The sequence below is a fragment of the Gobius niger genome (genome assembly GCF_951799975.1).
Source record: "Gobius niger genome assembly, chromosome: 11".
NCBI classification, from domain to species: domain Eukaryota; kingdom Metazoa; phylum Chordata; class Actinopteri; order Gobiiformes; family Gobiidae; genus Gobius; species Gobius niger.
The window spans coordinates 7169524-7191446 of NC_136862.1; positions in this window are offsets into that span (position 1 = coordinate 7169524).

Genomic DNA, 21923 nt, shown 5'->3' on the forward strand with positions numbered 1-21923 from the left:
AACCGGATCCATCAGCAGTGAAAACCAGACACTCTAAAAACAAATGATCCTGGAGCGTCCTAGAGGCGAAAGTAAAGTCATCATGCTGACCACTCATATACCACCCATATACCAGCCTTCAAATACTCACCAATATTAATCTTCCACACAAAAAGTTGCATAATATACCTTAAAAAATCCATACATCGAAAACCCGCATGTTTTTTCACAGGAGGAAGATATAGCTTTAGAAACTATCACATCCGGCTTGAAAGTGTGTTTTGACACATGTAAAGTCCTTATTGGTTTTTACATGGCACTGGCTTTTCGTGCCGAGCCACTAGGTGGTGCTATTGCAGTACGGTCACAAAACAGTGCCGTCCTCCCGTTGGTCCAGACATCTATTTGTAGTAAAGTGAAAAAAACAATTCGGCTTTCAAACTTTTGTTTTACAGTATTTCTTTATCACAGTCAAAAGTTCTTCAGCTGCCATCTGTACCTGATTGTTTTAGTATTGAAGATGTTTGGCCTGTTTCCTCAAGGAGTTTCGTCAACAACTTTGTGCAGCTGGCTTAAAAAGACCATTATATTCTGAAGCTTGTCTAACTTCACTCAGGAGTCTCTTTATCACAGTACAAAGAGTATTTTGGTAAGAACTTTATTTTTGTATTGCATTTTTGTTTGCCTATACTTCCCCAGAACTTTGCAGTAATTATCCCACTCAAACAATATCTCAATTAGTTCTCTCGGCAACTTGCTTTATGCTTCACACGTTGCACAGATAATTAGGCAACATGAACAATGTTTGTGATTGTAGCTTCATCCCGTACAGTATAATTGCTGCATCTAAAGATAATGAGGCTCATTACTGTACAGAAGCTATGGAAGAGGTCCTTAGTTCACCACATCATGTAACACAAACACAGTATATCACCTAATTGTTTGCATATAGTGTTTACAGTTTCTATAATCATTTGGTCAAAGCTTCTTTAGTAATTGCTTTGAACATGTACTACTTTGTGCATTCAGACGTTGCCTTAAAGTGACAGGAGTGTGTTATTTCACACAATGTTGAGCGATCTTGTTGACTTTGGTTGTTTCATCTAATGCTGCTGAAGTTGCATGATCTATATTCTCACATATTTCAGAGAAGTTTTGCACAAATTTCATATGCGTTTCACGGTGACATCTTTTTATTTGCATGCTGTTAAAAAAAAAAATACTGCTTGTATTTATGTTGAAGGGTCCTATTTCAAATAAAAGGAACATTTTGTAAATTGTGAGAACGTTAATCAGAAACATCCCCACCGTACAGGAATGTGGGAACTATATAGTGAGCGGGTGTGGCGCTCATCTTTCAAAGTCTCGCTGTGTTGTGGAGTTTTTTAGCGTAGGCCTAGCAGTTAACTGTGTAATGTCTAATGAATGAATATTATGTATCCTGATTGACTTTATGATCAGTTAAATCTGTACTGAGTTTGAAATGAACGGGACTGCTGTGTCTTATCCAATGGCTGCTGGCTTCTCTCTTTTTGGCGACAACACTAGAGGCCGCCATTGCTGTAGTAGGCTACTCCATATCGCTGCTAGTCTCCCATTGAAATGCATTGGACTTTAGACACGTGAAAAACAACTTTAGAGCCTTGTCCCTAATTTTCTTAAACTTGACCAACCCGACCCGCGGTCAAAGGAGAATTTTACCACCCGATCTGGCAGGGACCGCGGGGGAACTGCTAATGCCCCCAGGATTGTGTGAAATCTTGCACGTTTTACAATAGCTACGGTTTGACAAACAGGATGAGGAAACTTCACACACAGTTCTGATTCAGTTCTGCGAAGTGCCACCCGTGTGCGTCCACGTGTATTCCAGGAGGCTCTGTCCTTCAAAAAGGAAAGACGTCGCCTTGGTCTCACTGCGCTGGTTACTCTTAAAGTTTAATCAAATGATGACAGTTTTCCAAAATGGCTGGTCCCTCACCAATGTACGTCAGGACGTGCCTTCTGCTCTTGAACAGTAAACAAACACGCCCACTCTCTCGGTGCTGCTGCCTGTGGCTGCTCTGTATCATGCAGAGCGTCTGCACCGAACAACAGCAGCCCTTTATCACTAACGTGATGTGCAATTGGTCAAAGTGTGTTCGGGGCCGAGAGGTGCGGGACTTGGCTGGATTTTACCATTGGCAGCTCAGATTTGAGAACTTTTACTGCTTCATGGGGATTATATAAGATACGATAAGAAACTTTATTGTCTGTCCCCGAAGGCGACAGAAATGGCTCAAAACATGCACACACACTTCTATAAAAGCACAAGACACATTTAAATCAACATAACAATAATGAACAACAGGACTATTATTTCATTTTCAATTTTCAAGGACTTTCCCTCAGAGCGACTGGAGAGAACCATCTGATGAAGAGGCCATGCGGTAAGTTAGCTAACTTTGAAACTTGTGTTGTTTGCGCAGCATTTTTCAGCATTGTTTTTGTTGCTTTGGGAAAATGGTACATAAATGTCACGGCTGTATACACAGAGGAGTTTCATATGATTGTGTGAAGCCTATTTCAACTCCTTATGCTTAGTGTGACTGTGAAGTGCGATATAGGCCTATTTAAGTAAACCTCTCTGCCCTGGGAGCATATGGTTAAAGTCCTCAAGTGTGCACCTGAACAAAGAAGCAAGAGGCTGAAAAAAAGGCGTGACACTTGGAAAAGATAGAAACAACATACAGTGCATGATGTGAGAGCGCCCCGTGACATTTTATCTTTTGTTTGCAAACTGCACAGTTTCTTCTCAAACTATATGCAGTGCAGAAGAACTTTGGGTGCTGCTTGACAGGGCCCTGCTTTCCGAAAATCTTCAGCTAGTACACCCTTGTTTCCTGGCTTTCCTCTCTGAAGCAAAGAAATAATGTCCACTTCTCAACATCACCATCAATTTTGACTTTTGCTCCCCTCCTTCTGCATGGTCACAACACTAATGGTGTTATGCGATTGCAATATCCAGTTCCACGGGGTTTATTGGTGTCACGGCTATAATTATCCCGACAACAATCTGGACGCACAATTACACGGACAAAGGCTTAACGTCTCGCTGCATGGCAATCATTACTTCATTGTTATAGGAGAATGATGTGGTGTTAAAGGGCTGCTAGCGCAACAATCTGTTCATCTGAGGCCCTGAAGTATACTGTAATGGTATGAAGATTCAAAAAGAGGTGGCAATGATTTCGAAAGATAGAAAGCAGCAATTTTAATGGAGGATTAATGGCCAGAATTCTCATCATAAATTCAAATTCATTCTGTATGGTAAGTTTCTTTGTTGATCTCTCAGCGGTTCCCAAAGGTTGTGTACACATTAAGCATAGCAATACATTTCAGTTTGATACGACCTATACATGTATGTGTTCAAAAATACTAAATTGAATCAATATTTATTTGCAGGGCCGTCGTCGTACTTGTCGATTGGCACTGCTTCTCGTTGTCATTTTACATTCAGCCATCAAGTTCCACTTTTTCGGATAATAATTTGTATATATATAACATGATTTCATACATTGAACTGTCGAATTAGGCAGTCTATTCTACATGCAAATAGTGATGTAGCTTTAAAACTAAAAAAAGTACAACTCTTGTCAATAATTATAAAGCAGAAGCGTTTAATTACAATAAAAGTTGCTGACGAAAAATGTGTTACATAATGTTGTGCAAGATAAAGTTCATAAGCTGTTGATACTGTAGTGCAGCTTGCCGTTGCACCAATGTCTATCTTATTTTTCCGTGATCTACAACCACGCCGGTTTTCGGATATAACTTTGGAACAGAAAGTGACAGAGACTTGCGGTCTTTTGTGTTGGAAACTAGGAGTTTCAAGCTTTCGAACGGGGAGCCGTATAACTTTGCGGTGAAATTTCATAAATTTAACCCTGTGCACCTGTTTCATGATTGCACATGTTCAGATGGTGATAATCATAATAAAATAAAAGTAGCCTTAATATATCCAAAATGCAATTTCGGTCACAAAAATTCAGAAAAAGGCTTTGTGCATGAGCGCTAGAGAAAAACACAGAAATATAAATGAAAATAAATATTAGTAATTTTTTTCAATTTGCAAAAGTTCCCCTCCTGGAACCGCCACCTTAACATGGTGGAGGGGTTTGAGCGCCCGAATGATCCGGGAGCTCTGTTGTCGGGGGCTTCGTGCCCCTGGTAGGGTCTCCCAGGGCAAACAGGTCCTAGGACAAAGTCAGACAAAGAGCGGTTCAGAAGACCCTTATGAGAGACCAACAGGCCCGTTAAATCATGAGGCCGTCCTCCCGTGGACCCACCACCTGCAGGAGAAACTATAAGGGGCTGGTGCATGACCCGGCAACGGACAAGTGGAAGAAAATGGATGGATGGATGGAATTTGCAAAAGTTCATTCTTTCCCCGGGCGCTAGATTGGCTAGGGCCAGCCCTGTTTAGTTGTTGCTGCATCTGATTTTTATACAATGCCCTAGATTTCACTAACTGTTCTGATCTGGGGTTGCTGTTTTTTTTGTCAGACAGTGTATCTGAATATAAGAATAAAGAAAGATAATTACTGGTGGGGGCAGAGGTTCACATCTGATATGTTGCCTGGACCGGCCATGATCCTAAAATGGGAAACTGCAACCCGAAGAGCAATTTAATTTATTCTATATGATGAAGAATACAGTATTTTCCCTACTAATTAGTCAATCAGTAGGTCATCACCCCTTAGTCATCACCCTTGTGAGTCTGTGGTATAGACAGCACATCTGCACAGCGCCACCTACTGTTCTTCACTGTGCATCAAAAGGCTTTTAAATGGGACCAAACACATTGTCATTTTTATACTTTTATCTGTGGAAATGTCATGTGCAGTGTTGCACATTCGTCAGGAGTACGCTGGAGTATTATCCTCGTAAGTAGAGGAGAAACAGCTCTCAGAAAGATCAGGCAAACACCGCTCCACAGAGAATTCTGAGTCTAAAACTAATCCACTTATCAGAGTTACAACAACAACATTCATGTTTAACCAAAGCAAAGATGTCTGCTCTGATGCCACTTTAAAAACATTGTCATGACTGGCATCTCTCCTCTCTCTCTCTCTCTCCACTCGCTCACTCTCTTCTCCACTACAGCACATGGGGGATTTGTCCCACCAGATGGAGCCTGTGATTAAACGCTGAACTACACCATTTGTTAACGAGCTTTTAAGTTGGGGCATGCTAAATATTTTAGTTGCCTGTGTGTTTTGATTTTTTTTTTGGAGGACGCACGGCCAATAAAGAACCTAGGAGGCCTTCTGCTGCCGACGTGGAATAAGCCACCAGTGCGTTCTTTCTGCCAGGGCTCTAGCTGTTTAGGAGCAGCACTACGCCAGGTGGGCCAGGTGGCCAATGGGAAGTCTCAACATTGTGTCAGCATTTGGTGGTTGGATTAAGAAGAGATTCAAACAGGTAACATGTAACCAAGCAGTGCTGGTAGTCAATGCGTCATTTTATCAGTGTGGGAACAATAGTGCGGCCACAGCTGCCCTGGGAAGCAAAATTATTTTTCATAGGATAGTTGGTAAATAGTGGACATTCATCATCCAATCAGACACGCATTAAGATTAGGCACCAGCCCACTATCCTTAAGGTTAGTGGCTAGGGCAGGGTCAGGGTTAAGCTGATTGGTTGATATATTTATGACGTTTCACTCTCATGACTTCTACCAACTATCCTAGGAAAAATATTGTCACGCCCTGGGGTAGACGGACGGAAGCGCTGCAGCATCAGAACCGCCAAGCATTCATTCAAAGAGCAACGACAGTATGCATGGGTTGACTGGAGCATGGTTGTTTGGATCTGTGGTCAAGTACTCTAATTCAGTGGTTCCCAACCTTTAATTACTGGAAGTAATATTAATATATCAAATATTATGTGAATGCAATCTCAGACCCATCCCCCCAGGTTGGGAATCACTGCTCTAACGATCAGTCAATTGTTTTGTACAGCCCAATATCACAACGGGAGAGTTGCCAGCATCTTCACTGTAGACTCCGCCCTCGCACCCGCGCCATTAGCTCTAATGCTAACGGGCTGTCAATCAAAGTCCGGTCCTCATTAGTATACAAGATTTCTAAAACTGTTCTTGTGCCTAACCCAGCACAGGAGGAATATCTAGCTGTAGAAAATGTAGGAAAAGTAAGCACCAGGCTATAAAGTTGTTTTTAAAGACTGAGATATGTTCTTACCTGGCCTTTGACGAGTTGATACGTACCTGTCTGGTCTTTGTGAGTGCCTCTGGAAGAGCGTAGTAGCTTTTAACTTCACCCTGTTTGGAGCTATAGGAATACATTGGGAGAGGCCAAATGCTAACAACATCTTTGGTCGTTGCGCGTGACTGAGCGCACACACAAAGACCAGACAGGTACGCATCAACTCGTCTAAGCTCAGGCAAGAACATATTTCAGTATGGAAAACCAGTGGCCTGTTCCTTTAACGTGTCTAAAGTGCAATGGTAGCTAGCTTGTCCTGCCGTCCGATATGGAGGTACGGCAGCACTGTCGGCCCCTTGCGTCATGGTCGTCAAGCAGCGCAACCAGCGGCCATTGGTTGCCTCACAGGACTGTACAAACATTAAAGCAATGAAGCAAAACAATAAACAAGACAATGTAAAATTCGGGCATACATAATGTCCAAGTAAATGTCAGCAGCAGGTGGCGACGAGCTACGTGGGCGTCCCCTGTCTTTAGACCATGGGTGAAAGCAAAACAAATAAAAAATCCATCTGACTAAAAAAAAATTTCAACTAAAATCCCTGCCGGTATTCACTCCATCGATGCAGGGTAGTGGAGTGCTCCACCGTTCTCTAATTTGCTCCTTTTGTAGTAGTAACAGACTTGAGACGTCAGGTACAACCAAGTGTGAGCTTTGTAAATGATGCATAACTGGTCAGCTGGTCCTTTCATATTTTCTTTGTTTTGGTGCATCTTAACTCAGCTCACAAAAGTGTGAATAAAGTTACACATACAATGGGTTCAGGAAGTATGAATGTTCTGATTGTTATTTTTATTCTTTAATAAGCTACACCCGGGCTTATCCAAATAATATATTTTTCGATTCATCACTGAACAAACATTTATTCAAGTGTTCAAAAACCACACAGCTATATTTGAGAGCAGTGGAATGATGCATTAGATCTGTCACCGTTTCAAAACTTTTCACATTTAAAATTTTATTATTGAAGGGCAGTTTAGTGTAGTTTGCATTAAACACCAACAGCAAATGAGTGTGTATTGTAGTATAAGGCTGTTATAATAAAACAGAAATGAAAAGAGGTCATAAGCTGCAGCAGTAGTTTCAGGCTAGACCACAGACACACTCACTTGGGCATGAAATGTACGCCTTGCAGACACATTACCACTGTACTGCGGACATCTCACTAAGTTCTTTCCTTGTGAGGGTGCTTTAACTTTAGCCTTGCTTTGATGGTCAATAAACGAATAACATTTGCACTTAAACACTGCCACTTTAGAAGCTCTTCATGCACACTTTTAACTTGCATAACCAGATACAGATAGACAGTGATAGATTGTTACCTGTATCCCTTAGCATGTCGACTCACAAGCCACCATTTGCCTTGAAACTCAGCTTCATTGTCATTTATTGCATAAGTCAGTCCCCTCTATGTGTTGTATACTTTCTATACTTTCAAGGCAATTTTCCCAATTCAGGGGTTTAATTGATCTCCAATTCCTTGCAATTTGTTTTAGATCCTAAAGAACTAAAATGAGATGTTGCACACTTTTTTCAGCTCTTGGTGATATTCCCAACAATAGATGTTTTGCGTCATATGTGACTTTGTTGCCCATCATTTGCTTAATGCTTGATGTTCCAGAAGTTTACAATTGTTGGGCAAGAAAGGAATACTGTATGTGCATATAATCAGCTTCTTTCTCCCCACACTTCCTCCAACAGACGGTCATATCTTTGTTCTTTGAAATTTTTGATGATATATGGGGTGTTTTGAAGAACCTTAATTGGAATTTCCAAGCAAACTCTTGCCAGAATGGTGATCGTATATGGATACATTTGCTTTGCTTTGCTACTTTGGTACCACTCGTCCTCATCAATCATTTCCAGTAGGTCTTATTCCACATTTCTCCTTAATGCTACTGCACCTCCGGTTACTCTCCTGTAATACTTTGTAGATTTCCCCAACAAAGCATTACTCCTCATCTGGAAGTATCGGTAGAGGTGTTGACTTGTTAGATTATATTTTCTTGCTATGTTTTCAAAGGTATCGATTCCATCCGCCTCATGTAGTTGGTAATATTGTTTTATACCTTTCGCTTCCCAAACTTTAAACCTTTCATAAATTTTATCAGGAGTACATTGGATGTTCTGCTATCACAGAGTAATATTCAGCACTTTACATCCTAAAACAAGACAATGTCAGGGTCACGGTTGTCCATTGCAAATAGAATGCTTGATACATGATCTCAGCTGATAAGATGAAGCTAGACCAATAGATTTATACAAGTAAGTAAAAACACAAGTACAAAGCAAAGTTGAACAGAAGAATGGACGATAACCCTTTGGAACGCTGAGAGCTGTTTGTCTTGTTTGAGAAATAGGGTCATGTTTGTTCTGGTCCTGAAGTGCTTCCATTGGAAATCAATAGGAATTGTGTCTGCTAATGTCAATAGATGACCTGCTCCCAGTAGGCGCTCAAGCACACATTATCTCAGCTAACTGCTCCTCAATGACTCTTAGTGGCTTGAATGTCTGCTACGGGATCGAAACAAGTTTGCTAAAGGTCTCAGAGAAAGTTTTTTGTTTTACTTTGGACGTTTTGACTGTGCAAGCATACGGACCAAAATGTAGGATCACTGAATCATTCGCTCGTGAAAACAGCACCACTAAAAGTATGTTCTTGATGAGAAACTGTGAATAAAAAGTCGATAAGCCCTTGGAAACCGGTTGCACTGAATAATCGCAAACTCGCAGCAATATGAGCAGACTCTTTGATTCCAACACTATGCTCCACACTCGGCGTAGCCACATGTACAGCGGCACGATATTCTGTGTGCATGACTTCATTGATGTGGAATTGTAAACATGTTAGCAAAGCACTGCTGAACACTGACCTAAAGGCATTATGTATCGCCCTATTTTTACATTCAGGCACCTAAAATAAAACGTCCCCCTTGTATCAAATACTGCCTGTGTGCATACGAATCCTCTGCTATCTTTTTGCATGCTGGATTAGCTTGGTTGTGCTATCGGTTGGGTCCACGTTGAGGGGACCGGGCCTTGTAATCGTGTCCATGCATAAATTCTCTTATCAGTGACCTGCCACTCCGCTGCTCACCTCCCAAATAAACCAATCGCTCACATTCCTCCATATGCAGTGGCAAACAGAATTCAGACATCTTTTATGCAACACATTCACCTCAGTGACTTTACAAACCTTTAGCAGTAGGTTTTCAGCCTTTGTATTAACATCTTAGGTTATCTTTGTCCTGGGATCAGTGTGTCATGCATGCGTTCATTTTAGTTGGCTTTGATGTCGATTTTGCGACATGTAAAGCACATGCAGAGAATCAAAATTGTGTTGCTGTCAAATCCATAGTGCAACAGTAGTTAATATTCGCGTCGAAGCAGGGACAGCCAGACTTTATCACTCCAGATACAGTAAGTCCAGAAGGAGAAGCAGCTCTACGCCAAGCACCTACCAATCTCAACAATCCTTCTGGGCGAACTCATTACATCTGCCTGGGATATGCAGAACTCAGGACAGAAGGTAAATGTAAGAATGTGGACTTAAACTCAAGAGCATCTCAAAGCAATTTGATTTGTCGGTTTGCCTGCTGCTAGAATTAGACAAATAGAAAAAAACAGATAAAACAGAAAAAAAAAGAAAAAGGCCTTGTCGATTTGAGCTCCCATCTGCTTTGGTCATTTTCCCAGGATTTTTTTTATTTCCAGGAGCGCTTGTTAGATCTACACTGCTTGACTAAAAAAAAAGATTGCCACCTTATGACGCCCAATTTAAGATCTGGTTGCTGCAGTTGTTCAAGTCTATAGTGTTACAGGATAACACTAAATTGCTATTCATCATACTGGGTCAGGTTGTGCAGTCGTACTATCTCTGTCATAGCCTTGACTGTGGTGCTCAGGCGCCACTCTCTGCCACCGAATGTTTGCTTTTGTATCAGTATGATGCTTGAGAGGGTATTTATCCCTTTTCTGTGGAAGCATGGACAGACTTGAATGGTAGGACTAGCACAATGTCTCGAGTTCATGTCTCTGGGTCCCGCACTAATGGTAAATAAACTTCTCCTGTTAAGACATCCAGACTGCTGCCTATTTTTCATCTATCCTCTCGAACACCATTGTTAATTCTCAAACATATAGGTTCAGCAACTCCGTGTGCCCAAAGAGTAAGATGAGCTGAACATCCTGATTGATCAGATTATTCCATCAACTGATCCCTTCTGTCCTGGTGGTACAATCACATTGAGATTGAGATTCATTGAGATTCATTGAGATGTGCAAGGGAAGGCTTTCCCCAGTGGTCACCCCCGATCACAACTTTTTTTATAAATACTGTTTTGTTCCTCCCTACACCAAACTCAAGAGTCCCGCTCCTGTGTTGTTGTTGTTGAATCCTATTTGCTGCAATAATAGAAAGCAGCGGGCCGGAGGCGCAGCAGATCCACGACGATGCAGTGGATTTGCCGTGCTAGTGCGCCCTTTCCTGGTACAGCGGATCCAGAACGGAATAATTTGTCAGGGTTAGGGTTGTTACAGTTAGGGTCATTAGGGTTTGGTTTGAGTTGTCAGGTCCAGGGTTATTAGGGTTAGGGTTGTTTGGGTTAGCTGCTGTACCTACAGAGAGCACAGTAGATCACAACGAATCCGCAGCGAATCCCCGACTCATTGGTTGTTCATTTGTTGACCAAGGAATCCCGCCCCCTGTTCCCATTCAGTTCATTTCCAGTTACAGAGATTCCAAGTGTTGCTCTTGTGTGGCTACATTCCTTTTCTTATAATGACATGAAGTGGATAAAAAATGCTTCATTGTTCCACAAATTGCGTTGCAACAACTATGGGCCTTAGGCAAGATGCACTAAACACAGTGTCCAGTTGCAAGGGGGGAAATACTGGGCCTTACAAGCTTTGATGTTAGTTGTAATCTAATAAATATCTTTGAAAACAAGCTTCTCAAATCCACACTGCCATTTTACCCATTTCTCATCAAGCTCATAATTTAGAGCTGAATTATTAAAGGGTGTAGCGTTGCCGTCATTCATCGACTCAGCGCTGGTGTAATGCAATAGGTCATTAGCTTCTCACTTTCATAGCCATGTGATTTACACTGCACATTATATCCTCAGCCAGTATTGATCCGAGGGGTTTAACTTACACTGTGTTATGGCCCGGACACTGCATCCTCCTATTAATTTCCTCATTAATACAGTGCTGTCCCCATGCTAACATGCTATCGTTTACATACATGATGCATTGATAGATCGTATTATTATATTGTCTCATCACTGGATGCAATGAAAAATGACATTTGATCTATGTGCGTCCAACTTAGCTTAGTTCATAAAGGATTGCCGGCAAGGTATGGATATCTGACCAACGTTGTGTCTTCATCCTAAGCGAAGTAAAATAATTACTGAGCAAAGTGGTTTTCATCTGGTGGTTTGGGAGCCAAAAGTGGGTCGTGGAACCATTTTCAGTGGGTCACGAGCCGCTTTCAATATTTATCTTCTGAAAAAGTATAATAACACCATCTCAGTCAGTTAAAATGACTGTTGTGTTTTCATCACAAAATCAGCTCTTTAATGGTCTAATGGTCAGACTAATGGTCTGAGGATGGAGGATTTGAATGTATTTCAGATTTGCATAGAGTAAAATCCTGATCATCAAGATGAAGATGTGCAACAGGGGTTTTAGCATCCATAAATAAACATTTACTTTTATTGTTTTAGAGTTTTATTGTAGTGAAAAGGCTGCTGGGGCAACCTGTCAGGAGCGGGGGGTAATCAACCACAATTTGCTGGCTATTATTTAGTGGTACACTTTAAAAAATAAAAATAAACAAAATAACATCACTCCTTTGACTAGTCAGTTTGTAAGTCATTAAATAGAGTCCAGAATCTGCTTGTTCAAATTGAAAAAGTTGATCAAGGGAGCGTTGGACGATTTCTCTTTGAAGTTTTTGATCCAAATACAGAACACATCCAGCAGAGAGCGCATTCAACTGACTAAAAATCCAGTCTCTAATGATTTAAAATCACCATGTTATTTTTCAGGGATGAAGCAGTAGTTTCCAAGCCAGCAAAGCACTGGCTCGCACACTTTATTGAGTAATATGAAATCTTTGTGCCGAGTTGGACTTTGTTCGCAGTGCCGTGTTCGAGCTTTTCATGGATTCGTCATGTTCCAAATCAAAAGGGTTTTTACAGCCAAATTGCAATTGTGTCATTTAGTTTACCAGCTGCTAAAAAGAGAAAAGGAATTTAATTCTTCCTGTAAAAGATTTTAAATGGGTAATAATGTCTGACGATTTGCCTAAATCATCAGTGGTGTTTCTAGGAAAGGGTTAAATGTCAGTCCATCCACAAGAAGGTAGAAGGTTTCTTGCCCAAGCACGTACAGTTGCATGAAACACATTTGCAGTTGGGCAGGTCTAGGTTCAGCAACACTGTGTCCAAAGACTACTCGAGCATCCTGAATGACCAGGTTAGTCCATGGATTTCTTCTTCCCTGGTGGCGCAGGGATATTCCAAGATGACAACGTCAGGATTCATCCGGCTCATGTTGTGAAAGAGTCATTCAAGGACCAAGAGACATTATTTTCACATCTGCCATCTTAGGGTTAGGTTCAGGGTTAGAGTTGGAGTTATTTATTCAAATTATGCATAGCCAGATCTCAAAGCGTATTGACAGGAGATTTTACAACCTACTCACCGCTCTGGTCCATCGCTGTTTACATTGTGGGACTCGCGTTGGTTATAAAAGTTAACCCACTTTGATTCTGGTGAAGGTTCCCCAAACATCCATCAGAGACAGTCACAGAAAAACAATATTTTGGTTGATAGTCGCTGTTTCCCGGAGAAAAAAACAGCTGAGTGGCCTCTTCCTGAAAAGGGTTGAATATAAACTCCTCGTCCTCGTAGCCAAACGCGCTTCTTTTTCTCCGTCCGTGACATTATCGTTAGTTAAGAATAAAAAACAGGTGTCCAGAGTAGGTAACGAGCTCCATCTTCACAGCTGCAGCGCAAACATGACTGATCTGTTCAGACACGATGTGTTTGTTTTGGCCTCAGCTGACCTGGAAGCACCTCGGGCACATCCTTTTTTTTTTTTTTTTAATTTAAATGTTTTACTCTTTGTTTCTCTCTTACGACAGAAATAATGAAAACGCTGTTTTACAAATTAAAATCAGGCCGTAAGCATAGAATTAAGACATTACATTACAGACGTCGAGCACTTCCGTTCCGCTGTGACGACACAACTGAACACTCAGTCGTTCACCAGGAGAGGGAGGAGCAGCTGCTCAGAGAGCAGGATTCAGGAGGATTACTGAGAGCTGCGTGAATGAAGCCACAAACCACTCTGGGGGTGTTTTTGATAAGGAAATAGCATAACTACATGGCTAAAAGCTCCAAAAAGTCGGTTTTGCATGATATAGGACCTTTAAAGAAGAACTAAGTAACTTGTTTACCCTAATAAATCCTTCCCGCAGGCCCTCTGGGGGTAATTAAAGTGTTAATGGGATGATTTGGGGGTCTTTCATCTCTCAACTTTGCTGCCTCTGGGTCGAAGCCACCAATACACACTAATAGAATCACGAAGAAAAAGCTAACAGGCTAACGGGCAAAGCTAACTGCGGGCTAGCGCCACTTAAACAGTATTTACAGCCACAATATCCCTCTCTCTCTTTGTCTTTTCTGTCAGCATAGTATTTACTCTCACGGACGATTAATGAGTAAAAAAACGCAACATGCTACGACACCTGCAGTGGCGCTTATGGCCTCTAGGGGCATGAGTTACTTAGTTCTGCTTTAAACCTAACCCAAACTCTCTGATTGGGGAGACGGTAAGTAACAGGTTAGCCCCATTAAGAGTCTTTGGGATGTGCTGGAGAAGGCTTTGGTCAGTGGTCACACTCTCCCAACATTAATACAAGGGGGAAATCAAAGCAACACTGGATTGTTTGACATTGCAGAAGCCAAAGCAAATGCGTGCTGTAAACGAAGGCGGTCCAATCGAATATTAGGGCGTGTGACCTTTATATTAACTTTTCTTTTTTGAACAGGCAGTGCATATTACGGTACCAAGATTGTAGTGATCCCATGAAGCACTGTCTATGAAAATAAACTTCTTCTTCTTCCTTCATTATAACATTCTTTGTAGAGCAGTCGGGGAAGGGAATGCTATTTTATAGTGCTTTTCACATGGCACAAGTCACCCAAAGCTCTTCACAGGGCCCGACTTTTTATGCACCGTTTCCCTTGGGGTAGTATGACAGGAGCGCGGCTGGACACATCTACGTCATCGGACCTCCAAGCATCGCCAGCCACTCACTCACACTTGCCCCGCCTCTCGGTGATCCCTCACGGTTAAAACTTTACTTTTCCGTATAGATAATACCGCTGACACCCTGTTGTCCCATGTACCTCCTAATCAAGACATGTCCCCTCAACATGACGCATTCCACATAAGCTGACAGATAGACAGACGCGGGGATCACACTGTTAATACTGAACGGGAAGTGTCAACACTCTGCCACAGCTGCTTCTCATCCAACCTCCTACGTGCCCTATTCGTGTCATAAACTATATAACTCATCACTCAAACTTTAACATTCTGTGTCATATTTCTCTCATTTTTAATTAACACACCTTTTTTTTGCATTGGTATGTTGCATTATACAAAGTTGAAAGTCATTAAATGGATTATGCAAAAATGAAGGCCTTAAGTGTCATTAAACATTAATGAACATTGGATTCCAAGTGGCATTAGATCTAAATTTCTTACAAAAAAAATGCAATTTCTCAACACTTTTTTATTGCCATTTCTAAACAATTTATACCGCAAAGATTTGTTAAAATACAGAAATAAACATATTTGGCTGCAGTTGTGTACAAATTTTTTTTTGCAGAAAAGCTGCTTGTTTCATCCATTTTTCTTTATGTGAATATATAAAGAAATCCTTGGATTTTTGGGATGTTTGTTAATGTTTTGAAAATATTCTGGGATGTTTTGTGACATTAAAAATATGCTATTTAGAATTTTAAAAAAAAATCACTAAATGCTAGCTGTAAAAACCCTGATTATAAAATGAGTGTAAGAAAATCAAAACTCTGACTTACGGTAGGACACGGCAGTTGTCAAGGTTGAGATTTGTAGACAATTTTCTCCCTTTTCTGAAAATGACATTTTCTGCACTCCAGCAACATTATCTCCACTTCTGTATCCAAACCTTCCAGCCTTGGACTTAACAATACACAAAAGTTTTTTTCTGAGGATTTTTAAAATATCTGCTTCCCCGCCAAATGTATTGAGCTTTGAACTGAAAAAAAACAATTGGAATTTATTTACCAATTTTTTCACTTATAGCTAGTGTTGTCACATGAATACTATACCGACTTATCGTTCAGGAAAGTCGATATAGTATTTCGTCCCAGGTTCGGTTCCCACCTGGATGGGGCCTTTCTCTGTGGAGTTTGTATGCTCTCCCCGTGTCTGCGTAGGTTTCTTCCGGGTACTCCGGTTTCCCCTACCACTAAAAACATGTACAATAGGCCAGGATGAATGAGAATGTGGTTGAGAGTGCGCATGGGGGACAACTGATGAAAATTAGCCCAAGGCTACAATCTGATGTGGCTTGTTTACATGCATGAGACCCATGTGTGCTCATTAACACACACCGCCCCGACCAAATAAACAAATAAATCAAACATTTTTTTTTTTTTAAAACAATACATTTTTGGCTCGATATTTATCATCTGTACAGTTATTAGAATAATAAATAAAGTCAAAAGACTGTATAATCATAGTCCAACATCTGATTCGATCTCACGACCCTACAACTCCTAACCGGACGCTCTTCTTACAGAGCTACATGAACAGTATATCAAAGGTTTCATGTAGGCGATCAGTCTGTGTTTGCATTGCACTTCAATATGGACGTGAAAGAGATGGCTCTTGTGCTTTACACACTATCTGTTGAATAATTTTGTTATCAGGGCAGAATTGCCTCATGCCCAAAGTTTTGGGCAGCCAAGCGCTCGAGCCCGGGAGCACCCGCGGGTTCGGCGTGTGTTACATGAATCCCAAAAGACAACATGAACCAGGTGTTGCTCTCGTTCAACTAGCGCCCCCTGCTGCTCGCTGCGTATGACACTACATGACACAAAATGACACAGTGATTGTGTCGGTCACGTGACTTTTCTCAAAGTGATACGCCCGGTGATACTTTCGGCTGAGGCATTGCTTTCAGCACACGATACGTGTATCGGTGCCTTGGCTCGTTTAGCCCATCACTAACCTCGCTATGCAACCCTGTAAACCTCTCATCCTTGGGAGTTGCATTTCTGGCATGACTCACACAAAACTTTTAACTCACAAAGCTTGATTCTTCCTCAGGTTATTACGAATCTTCATGAGTGGCTACACACAAAAGAGACACTGAATGCACCCTAATCGAGGTAACAAAGACATTCTTTTGTAAAAAATGGCGGCTTCCTTGGAGACTGAAGAAATGCGAGGACAAAGCGCGTGATAGACAGTTTCAGGGCCGTGACGTCATGTGTCTCGAGTGGCTGAGGCGGAGAGACAGAAGCACCAAGCAGCTCAAATATCAAGGGGAAATCAAAGAACATGAAAGGCAAGACTGATACAAGAAAATGAACAGCAGCCTGCAAATCCCTCAAGTAATTTACCCATAACTGTGCATGACTAATTTTGTGTTTACAAGATGGAGTCTTTTCAAAACAATGTCACAAACAATGTCACTCTACAAAGGATGTGTTCTGCGAGGCGAGGCTTTAAAGAATGAAATATAGAAAAAGCATGACATAAATTGAGAACAAACAAACAATCTCAACACTACAACAACTATTGATCTGGATATATGTTTTCATCCATCAATCATCACAAAATGTCAGTTTAGTCTTTTCTTTCCTCTCCTTAAAGTGTACAATCCAATGGCTTATAAAACAAATTTAAGATACAGTACGTATTGGCAGAAAGTCCTCCAGAAACATCACACTAAACACTGGCTCTCCTCAAGGCTGTGTGCTGAGCCCCCTACTGTTCACTCTGCTGACCCATACAAATACCGCTCAAACCACTTCATCACGATTGCAGACGACACAACAGTGGTGGGCTTCATCAGCAACAGAGATGAGTCAAACTACAGGAGTGAGGTGAACACTCTGGCCATGTGGTGCACACAGAACAATCTCTCCCTAAATGAGGAGAAGACAAAAGAGATTGTTGTGGAACGAGAGCACGAGTCCAGCATACTCCTCTAAAAATCAACGGTGCTGCAGTGGAGAGGGTGACCAGCACTAAGCTCCTGGATGTGCACATCACAGAGAAACTCTCCTGGACCATACACACTATATCACTGGTCAAGAAAAGCATCTCTACTTTCTCCACAAGACGAGAAGAGCCCGAGTCCCAGCCTCCGTTACGTGCAACTTCTACAGAGGAACTATAGAAGGAAGAAAGCTGAAGTCCATCCCTTCACTACCCTCCCTGTGCTTCCTCTGTGCTATTGAATCTTTGAAGATACACATTACACACCTTTGGGCAAATAGCATTGGCAATTTTGTGTTATTTTAGAATAATGGACAATAATGGTATGGGAAAACAGTTTAGCCTATTAACACCCTATTTCTTAGGACAGTGGTTCTCAATTGGTGGGTTAGGGTCGCCAGCCTATATTTATTTTATATTTATATACAGAAAAAGTACTGGAAGTTCAGCTTCCCGATGGCCCTGTGTACGAAACTGCTCCTCAGTCGACTGGAACTGACCCGTAGATTCCGCAGTCTCCTCCCTGAAGGCATAACCTCGAAGAGACTGTGTGATGGGTGCGAAGGGTCCCTGGTGATTTTGACTACCTGAAATAGTACATTCTACCTTAAATTAGCAGTTGCAAAAAGTTAAGAAGACACCAATTTTTTTGTATGTAGAACAGATTCAGCCAAACCATCATACTGACTCACAAAATCATCTTAATAAGTAACATTTTTCTTGTCTTAATATTGGGCTGCTTTTTAACGTAATGAATTAATAATGAAGCTACTATTTGTTCATCATCACTTGCCAACTACAACCAATAAAACATGTGCTGGACTATATTGAGACACTGTTTAATTAATTGATGAGAAAACATGTATTCAGTAAAACAAAAGATTAAATTAAAAGAACTTTGTGAAACCATGGAAGCGTCTACTTACCGGATTCATTCTTACGGACTCCAGCCAAGTCAAAGCGAGTGGGCCTGGAAGCTCATTATATCTAATGACTGACAATCTGTTGTACATATTCTATAATTGGCATTGCCTCCTCTCCAAATGATGCCGGGTAACTTTGCTCATCTCTCCTTGAAACCAGCGGGAAAGCGCATCTTGGCACGTCTCCACACAGATTTTGCCAAACTCGGGGCCATCTTTGGCGAGTGATTGCTTTTACTGCAAGTTCCGAGGGCTTTATAATGCATGCACTAAATGAATTATTCTGGGTTTTAAAAATACTTCTGGCCACATCGCAATTATTATATGGTCTTAAACTTGTATTAATGCCAGGTAGGATGACACTTTCTGAGCATACAGCACACTGTTGATGCAGGAGTGTTATATAAGACTAAAATACACTGCCTGATCTGGTTCAGCAACACTATGTGCCCAAAGAATGAGATCAGCAGACGACCTAAACATCCTGAATCACCAGGTTATGCAGCGTTTTCGCCTTTTCTACGAGCTACAACAGTTTCTGTGTTCCACATTATTTTACAAGATGCCTGTGTACATCTTTGCTATGTTTTTGTAAGGTTCAGCTGATGTTTTACTGCAGAGAGGACTTACTGGCCATGAAGGAAACGGCTTGTTAAGAAAGTAAACAAACAGCTACCGGAAGATCTAGAAGTCTTTGAGCGGATTCCCCCCCCACACCTGCAGCACAGTGGAGGCGCAACAGGAAACAAAGGGGCAAACCAAGAGGTATCCCGTCAAGACGCAGCTAATGCACATTCTCCCGTGTTTGCATAGTTTTGCTCCAGGTACTCCGATTTCCCCTGATTCCCTACCTTCAAAAGCATGCTCTTAGCCCACTGTGGCAACACACAGAGTCGCAGCAGCTCAGGACTAACCCAACATATGATCAATGCAATTTCAAATTCTATAATGACAATAAAGTTCTTCAATCATTCATCAGTGGATTTCTTTTTGCCAGATGGCACACGCATGTTCCAAGATGACAGTGTTCAGGATTCATTAGAATTGTGAAAGAGTGGTTCAGGGAGCGTAAGACGTCATTCTCACACATGGATTGTCCACAGAGTCTAGATCATAACCCCAATGAGACTCTTTGGGATGTGCTGGGGAAGGCTTTTTGCAGTGGCCTCACTCTCCCATCATCAATACAAGACATTGGTGAAAAATTAATACAACACTGGATCTTTTCACTTTGCAGAAGCTTATTGAAACAAAGCCAAAGCAACTGGAGCTGTAATCAAGGGCCATTCTAATAAAATGTTAGAACAGGTTACCAGGAGACTTTTTCCATAAGGTAAAAAAAATAAAAAATAATTGACCTTCTCAGTAACACCAGACCTAGATTAAGATCAATCGTGGACTAAACCAGGTCTAAATAAGGTCTGAAATAGATCTGACCCATTTTTGCCTAAACTGGGTGGAAACCAACCAATGCCTATCGTAAATGCATTACTAAAGCAAAAATGAAAATATCTCTAATAAAATAAAGCATGTACAATGGGTGAATTCTCCAGCAAGGTGATCCTGACCATGAGAGTGGCTCCACATCTGGAGATGGGTCCCCAGTTGCCCACTGTAGCTTACGTGTCGCCCCAACGGCATCGAAGGATGGGTCAAATGCAGAGGACACAATATAATAATTACTAGTATAATAATTGGTAACTAGTGTAAATTTGGAGCCACTACAGTAAAAAAATGTAAAAGGTATTGAAGATCATCCATTCATTGTCAAATTTGAAATTTATATAAACATATTTGTTGATATAAATAAAAATAAAAAAAGGTTCAAACCCTAAAAGTAAAGGTTGTAGTAAGTTTCTGTAAATTTAGTGTCACTACAGTGAAAATTGTAGAAGCTATTGAAGAGTAATGCCCATAAATTGTTATATTGGATATATGGATTTCAAAATAAAGGCTCAGACCTAAAAAATAGAGGTTGAAGTAAGTTGCTGGTATAATAACTAGTAACTAGTGCCACTTTTGTGCTGATAACTGTAGAAGCCATTAAAGAGTAATATGCACACATTTTCATATATTAACATACATTTCAAAATAAATGTCCAGATCCAAAAAGTAAAGATTGTATTAAGTTGCTGGTATGATAATTGGGGACTGGTGTAAATTTATTGTCACGACATTGAAACTGTAGAAGCTATTGAAGAGCAATATACATACATTGTTATATGTTGGTATAGATTTCAAAATAAAGGCTCAGACCTGAAAAATAAAGGTTGTAGTAAGTTGCTGGTATAATTATTCAGGCAATTTACCGTTAAATTCAAAGGAAACACGGTGCACATTTCTGGTTTGAAGTCAATTGTTTCGTCAGCATACTGAATTCTGTCTTTCGCATCACGCCGGAGCTATGTATTTAATCAATCATTCGTGGAAGAGTCGCTGCGTTTTTCCCGATAGCTGCTGAAGAGGCAACCTTGAGGTGAAAATACATCCCGACCAAGAAGACAGCCCCGAACTTTTCCCTTTCAAATTAATTCCCCATTTAGAATCCCATTCGTTCGTCCAATCCTGCCAGCAACGCAAAACCTGTGGCGATTCATAATGATAATGATATTAACTTTTCTTAACAATTTTACAGAGTGCAGTAATTATGTCCCGTATTGATCGGCGCAGTGGCGAATGCTGAGCAGAAAGAAATCGGAAGCAAGGCGTTCAATTAGCATATTGCACAACACGCAGGAGTATATTTAAGCGTGCAACTGTGCGGGGAAGGGTCTGATTGGAGTGTGTACTTAGTAAGCATTGATTTGGAAATAGATTGTGCTTTCATGGACCGGGCCATTGCTATTGTCACTTGAGACTAGAGAGGATCCGAGGGAATCACGCAATCGAGGGATACGTCTTTGTCCCTGTGTCTTAAAAGAGGCGCGTGCTCGGGCTATTTTTATGCAACAATGACAGAGAGTGTAGCTATGTGACGGAGGGCGGAGTTCACTCTGGAGAGTCTGTAGCGAAGATATTTTAACATGAAAAGGAATTGAGGTTTCTTATACAATTATACGTACAGAACTGGTCAAAAGTTTGGGAACACTTTTTATGTATTGGCTTTTTATGTATTGGCTTTTCTTTATTGTACTATAATATAATAGAGTAATTTTTGGAATATAACTGACCTTGCATCACATGAATTACTGCATTTTGAGGGACTATTTTCTAGCAGATCACTCCGCCGCTGCGTAGCTTATACAACCACGAAGCTGATGCTGCTCAAATATAAGTTCTTTTAAATGCAAAATGGTTAAAATTACTCTATCGACACAGACATTTATATGGTTAGTCTGGCGTTAAAAGTGATTTGCCTCAGGTGCTCTGTGGAGCGGGTCAGACTATTTTTAATGCAGGCTAGCTGATATCGTAGAAATGCGCTAGCCTAGCACTAGCCTAGCGCCACGTAACTCTTCAAACATA